The sequence below is a fragment of the Pagrus pagrus genome, assembly GCF_965226575.1.
Source record: "Pagrus pagrus genome assembly, chromosome: 5".
Lineage (NCBI taxonomy): Eukaryota > Metazoa > Chordata > Actinopteri > Spariformes > Sparidae > Pagrus > Pagrus pagrus.
Genome location: NC_140189.1, coordinates 32,439,892 through 32,446,765, shown reverse-complemented (window position 1 = coordinate 32,446,765; position 6,874 = coordinate 32,439,892). Strand labels below are relative to the sequence as shown.

The following is a 6,874-nucleotide window of genomic DNA, read 5'->3' as shown; positions in this document are numbered from 1 at the left end:
GGACTTTTTATTGTTTTGTTTTGGCCACTATGTAGAATAGGTGGATATTTGCCTTAGATTAATACCGCAATATATTTTTTGGATACATTGCGATACATAATATATCTCTTCAATATTTTGAAATCTCATCAAAAACATGCTTCATAAATGCCAGGAAAAGTGAGACCCTTGACCTAAATTCGGATTGTCATGAAATTCGCAGGAATGATGGGTCTCAAGGATTTATGCAGGAAATATTTTTGTCAGAATTTTTACCGCAACAGGAAGTCGGCCATCTTGAATGGTGTGCGGCGAATTTCATTTTTCCGACGCTGTTATCGGGACTTTAGGATGTTCGCAGACTCATGAAATTTGGCCCGTAGCTTCTTACCCATGGGTACGTTAATTCAATACCACAACTGCGCTCATGCGCAGCATGAAAGCTCAGTAGTGCCACCTAACGCCCCCCTTATGGCTTTTCCCATTCATTTTTTTTCATTTCTATACCTCGTACCTAAATATTTACCTATACTATACTCTAAATATTTACTATTAATTTTTTATTAATTTTTATATGCAAATATTAGCATTTTAGCTCAATAGCTTCCAGGTCATGTGATCAATTGACTCAAAATCATGTTGGGATCATGTAACTGCACTGGCTGCATGAGATACTCCTCTTGTTTTTACATTTTACATCTTTTAATATTTTTTATAAATTTTTATTAGCGAAAATTAGCATTTTTAGCAAATATTAGCATTTTAGCTCAATAGCTTCCAGGTCATGTGATCAATTGACTCAAAATCATGTTGGGATCATGTAACTGCACTGGCTGCATGAGATACACCTCTTGTTTTTACGTTTTACATCTCTAAATATTTTTTAGCAATTTTTATTATTTTGTATTAATTTTTATATGTAAATATTAGCATGTTAGCTCAATAGCTCCCAGGTCATGTGATCAATTGACTCAAAATCAGTGTGGGATCATGTAACTACACTGGCTGCATGAGATACGCCTCTTGTTTTCACGTTTTACATCTCGAAATATTTTGTATTAATTTTTATTAGCAAATATTAGCATTTTTAGCAGGGGACTCCATAGCGCCACCTAACGTCGATTTGTCCCCCCGAACTGTTTCTCGGATCGTCTTGAAATTTACAGGAGTCATGGGTCTCAAGGATTTAGGCTGGAATTATTTTTGTCGGAATTTTTTGCCGCAACAGGAAGTCGGCCATCTTGAATAGTGTGCAGCGATTTTCATTTTTCCAACACATTTTTCGGGACTTTAGGATGTTCGCAGACTCAACCAAATTTGGCCCGTAGCTCCTTACCCATGAGTATGTTAATACAATACCACAACTGCCCTCATGCACGGCACGACAGCTCAGTAGCGCACCCTAACGCCCCCCCTTATGGCTTTTCCCAATCAATTTTTTTTCATTTCTATGCCTCGTACTTTATTTAACTTGTCCTACAGATTTAGCTACAGACTTCACACTCACTAAACATCATCTTCAGACCTTGACGATGACACCTTGTCAAAAGGTGTCACTGCGGCCCGACGTACGTGGGGGGGCGAGGGCCCGTTCATCGCTGCTTGCAGCTTTAATTTACGTTTGTGTTTGATCTCGTGTTGCCATCGTACTAATTGTAGCTGTGCTTTTCATTAACTCAAGAAGTCCAAACCTATAAAAAAGTGAGAAAGCTCTGTGCTTTCCTGGTTTCTTACATTCTTCCTTAAGACCTAAAATATGTCACAGGCATCACTCGAGCTGCTTTGGTGTGGGTCCCTGAATAACAAAAGCTGAGTTATTATTGTTATCCTGGCTAACAGGGTCAGCGACTTGTCTCGCTCAGGTCATGGAATGAAAAATGTTGAAAGACCCGATCTAAGCCATCATTTGTGTATCTAACCCTCAGAAATGCAATTTTTCTGCCAAGCAGCACTCGGTCACAAAGATTTGACCAGCCAGGCCGAAACAATGGTCTCCTGTCAGCCTGATCAAACACTGGTAGGAAAACACAGAGTGGCTGCTTTCATGACTTACAGCCAGGCTCAGAACCAGCACAGTTAGTGGGCACACACACACACACACACACACACACACACACACACACACACACACACACACACACACACACACACAAACGCATTACCATATCAGTTATGCATCCGATATGCATGCATGCTTTCAATTCAAAACACAGCAGGCATGCACGCTCGCAAGCATGGATGCACACACGTACCCCAGTGGCCCCAGTCGCTGTTTTCCCTCCAATCCTTGTTTCACTGGTGTTGAAATGACTTTACAAGTTCGCCCGACCCCTGATCGACGTGTTCTGGGTTGTTTTGGAAGCTTTAACCCAGTCCAGAGCCACAGTTCACATTAGGGTCAGGCAAATCTGTGTCACAGGACATCAGAAAGCTGAGGACTGACCACAAAAAAGTAAAGTGTGGATCCACCAAAGGCATATTTATCTAGTGTCATTATGAATATGCAACATGATTTGAATTCCTTGATTCCCAACAACAAGAACGAATACAGGTCTTAGTTGAATCCTGGTGAGGTTAACTCGTCTTTCCCTGGTCGCTCCTCTTGACCCGTCACAAGGTCACTCGCTCAGGTCTGGCATCCTTTTCTCGAGCACTGGGCTCATTGATGGTTGCAATTAATTTAGTTTAACGAACACAAAGCTAAACCGAAGTACCTGAGGGTTGAGGGTTCACTGTCCATCACGGTCTCAATGAGAAGTTGTCCATCATCAGCAGCATGTCACTGTCATGCTTCCATAACTCTGCTCTCCCTTCCTCTCCTCGGACCGGCTCATATTAGATAAGACCTGCCTTCTCGAAGCTCGGTAATCAATCAGAAATGACAAATGACAACCTACAGTGTCACACAGCATAACAACCTTCAACAGCTTCCATGGCAACACAATGTTATCCTGAATCCTCCAGACTGACAAGCTCAAAGACATATATTTTATACCTATATACCCGAGAAATATAGCCTGAGCTGTGTGCACTAAATATGACTGACATGTTATGAAGTGTTGGAGAAGATGGATCCTGAAATTAGGTGTCAGTGTCCGAAGCTACCTTGGGTTTCTCTCCGTCTATTACTGTATGTTGATGGTGTGGTTACTGCTCAGAATGACGAGCAGGATACAGCGCAATAATATAGTTACCTCTCGACAAGGTCTGACTCATTTAATAAAAGCAATGTCTAACCAAACAGGACTGAAAATAAAGAAATCAGTTGTGTACAGCCTACCAGTGACTGAAAAGGACACCTACTGCTTAAGTGGTTAATACAAAGAGAGATAAAGATAATAATGAATAATGAACTTCATTTATATAAAGCCTTTAAAAACAGAGTTTACAAACAAGCAAAAGCAGGAAACTCAGGGAGATAATATTACAGGACAAACACGCACAGGGAAGCCTGGTCTAAGGTAAATTAAGACACAAAAAGACAATGTGGGTCATTGCAAGTAAAATTAATTAAAGCCATAAAACAGGTAAGATCACAGAAAAAAGGAAGAGAGAGGAAAAGTAACGTGGAGATAAAAAATAAAAGAATAAAATCAATATAGGACCCTAAGAGGACGACATCACGTCAGAGGAATTAAGAGCAGATAAAAACAATAAAGGATGAGAAATAGATTAAAAATAAAACAACTAAAAGCAGTAAAGGACGGAAGAAAACAAAGATGGGACAGTTTAAAGGAAAAAACGACAACAACCTCTCTAGAACGCTCTCCTGTAGGTTCTCATGTGATTCACACTGTCTTCATTCTCATCATACCGTTCAGTGACCCCTCGCGCTCTTTATGAAAGCATCTGCATTTTTCAGGTTTTTCCTTTAATTTGTCATCTGTCTGTACAAGCCAAACAGACAGGGCCTCGCTGCAAAAGAAACAAAAAACATTGGAAAGTAAAAATGCACTTGGACAACATGTGTGGTCCGTAAGGGTAAATAATAGGCCAAGAGGACGTAGTATTTATATTTCATATAATATCTGTCAGGTTAGCAGAGTCTAGCAAATTGAAGGGATTTGTTGGTCGGCTTCCCTTCTCGGTCCAGCTGACTTCTCTCTCCCTCACCACTTCATCTTGTCGGTTGTTCAGCACAAAGTGAACAGTGAAACTCTGATGCTGAGTGACACAGTGATCCCTGTTCTTCGGCGTCTGCCAACAAGCCGAGCAACAAACTGTGACTGTCTATTGTAGCATAAACTCTCACACTCTGTGAAAAGGTTATGTAATAACTCACTAGCGATTTTTTGCTCCTTCTGCAAATTATCCAGCGCTGTGGTCCATACGAGGAGGGATGGCTCGAGTGTGAAAAACCGGAATGATTTAAAATGTTTTGATCCATCGCGTTAGGTCGTGGTGTTCTTCTGTGCAGCCAAACTATTTCAGCTTTTGAACGACCATATTTCTCCAGCTGACTGGCTAGTTGAGCGCTGCTACAGTAAAAATGTGTGTTTTCTGTGCAGTTCAATAGCTTTAAAGATAGAATAAGTAACATTTCCGCTCTAAAATGTCTACAAACAACTGTACTAACATCATCCCAAATGTTTCCATAGGGAATCTGTAATTTTACTCAAGGTAATGGTATGTTTCATTTAGTCGCCGGTCGCAGTAACATCCAGGAATAAATATCAGATGATATGTCAGAGAGTGAGGAAGGAAGTTAGCGAACATATTGAAACACAACTTTCCATGTCTGTGAATATTTTTCCCTGATCAGATAGATTTTCATCAGCAACAGTAGCTGTTGGACAATGAAGACGACACCTCCCTTGATCCCACATGACTTACATCATGTGTTTTGTTTTTGATTGAGAGACCCCTGGTGGCAGATATATTACATACTGTGTATTCATAGCAAGAGTATACAACTTTTGAAAGAAGGAATCACACAGTCGTCCACTAAATAAAAAGTTGAATTCATAGATGATAAAACATTCTGGCTCAATTCAGCAATAGCCTTACTTGGTTTGCTATGACTAGTTGCTTTTCGTGGTCAATTTTGCAGCTAGTTTTTCCTGATACATACGTGTGATTTACACTTTTTGCTAAAAATATAGCTTGCACCAAGATATGTCAACTAACAAATTAAATTAAATGAATTTTGATGCACAATTATGCAATTTTTTCCCACCATAATTTCTACTCTGACCTTCACGATCCCCTCGTTCCAATAAATAAAATCACATATGTTAAAAGCCATTTAGTAGCAATAGTAGCAATATAGATAAGAGCTTTTATTATCAAGTCCCTGATGTATTTGTTGTGTGCACATGGTGCTACGTTTTCATGCTATTGGCTGCAGTGTTGTACAACATTGGGCCAAAAAAAGGCAGCAAAACAGACCATGAGCTAGGAAACATGGATTTTACAGTGCGGCTCGGGGCCACATTTTATCTCCGAACTCAACCTGAACTGCACTGAGGTTGTTTTACCTGTCAGGTAGTTGTCACTATGATACTATATACAGTGTAGAGGACCGTGAAAAGGCATTCTGCGCTCGTAGACATAAAATAGAAATATATTTAAAAATATTTTATCTATGGTTTAGCACATACTCTTACAGCACTGGAGTTTCATCATGGCAGCAACTACTAGTCCTATTTGTTCTGAAAGCACCATGTTAACTGACGTGACCAAGCACAACCCAAACCCCGACATCATTTCTAAACTCTTGTCCGATCCTGGCCTGACCTGTCGAGTCCCAACAGGTTTGGGTCGGGTATACATGCTCTCATGGATGTGAAGAATAAAGATTTTAATTTCTTTTTTAATCAGCTTTTCAAATGTCTAATGAGGAAGTAAATATATTCAACTCCTCTGTCAGGTCTTGAGGATTCACGTCACGTGTTTTTAAGAGTAACATTGAATGTCAACAAACAAAACTCCACAAGGACTTTAAGGTGTCATGACACACAGCATGACATGAACACTGACTTCAGGATACCCATCCCAGACGAAGCATCCCGCCGTGCATTATCACCCGTGGTCAGAAGGCCTTTGCCTAACTCGTGTGCTATGCACGGCTTTGGCGCGGCTTATCTCGTGTATTTATCCAGCGCTGATCCACTGTAGCTCTGCCTGGAAGCTGTAGCCTAGTCAGGAATTCAGAGTTGTGACAAGGTTTACGTTGGCCGAGCCGCCCGAAACTGGAGCTGAGCGCCGCAATGCAGTCAAATAAATCATCTAAAGAGAGAGATGGTGCAGAGAAAGACAAACAAATAGCGTTTTACAAAACAGTGTTTCCAGCAATGGTCTTTCTGGCAAGAGACAGCGAGAGACGGAGTGAAAGAGAGAAGGGCAAAAAAAGGGCTCTGACACATACAGACAGAAAGAGGTAGGGTCCACAAGAGCTATGTCAGGTACTCTTTAAGTGAATTTATAGTAAAAACTTTAGTTAGAGATGGCGTTCTTCAGTGTCATTATGTGGTCAGCGGTTTCATTCATACCTCCGAGCTGTCTTGCACCAGTTAGACAGCCAATCTTCTCCTCTGTTTAAACAATGGCTGATTTTCTAGGAATTGTCAACCGAATGGGGTCGGAGGAAAGAGACTGAGATGAGCTCACAGACGGAAAAACAGAGTAATGACGACAGGGATAGTGAAGAGAAGCTAGAGGACGGGAGAGAGACGCTCATGTGGCTTTAAATCAGCTACGATTCTTTTGTTCATCAGAACAGGCAAAAAGAAAAAGAGAGACAAGAAAAGGAGAAATGAAGACAGATAGACACAAGGAGAGAAAAGTAAAGCATTGTGAATGACACAGCAGAACCCAGCGGGCTTTTGTAACAACACCGGGTCTGATTGGAGCAAATTACTCCTCTCTTTTCCAATCAGTTTGAGCATGAATGAAT

The 6,874-nt window shown here is 40.8% G+C and overlaps 1 long non-coding RNA gene across 1 annotated transcript in view; it reads right to left on the bottom strand.

Moving 5' to 3' along the window:
- Positions 1–5,810: 5,810 nt before the first annotated feature.
- The window catches only part of LOC311257584, a 28,880-nt gene continuing 27,816 nt past the window's right edge, over positions 5,811–6,874 (bottom strand). Inside the window, exon 3 of the long non-coding RNA XR_014622636.1 lies at positions 5,811–6,207. This is a non-coding gene — a long non-coding RNA (uncharacterized lncRNA). The remainder of the gene's footprint in view (positions 6,208–6,874) is intronic.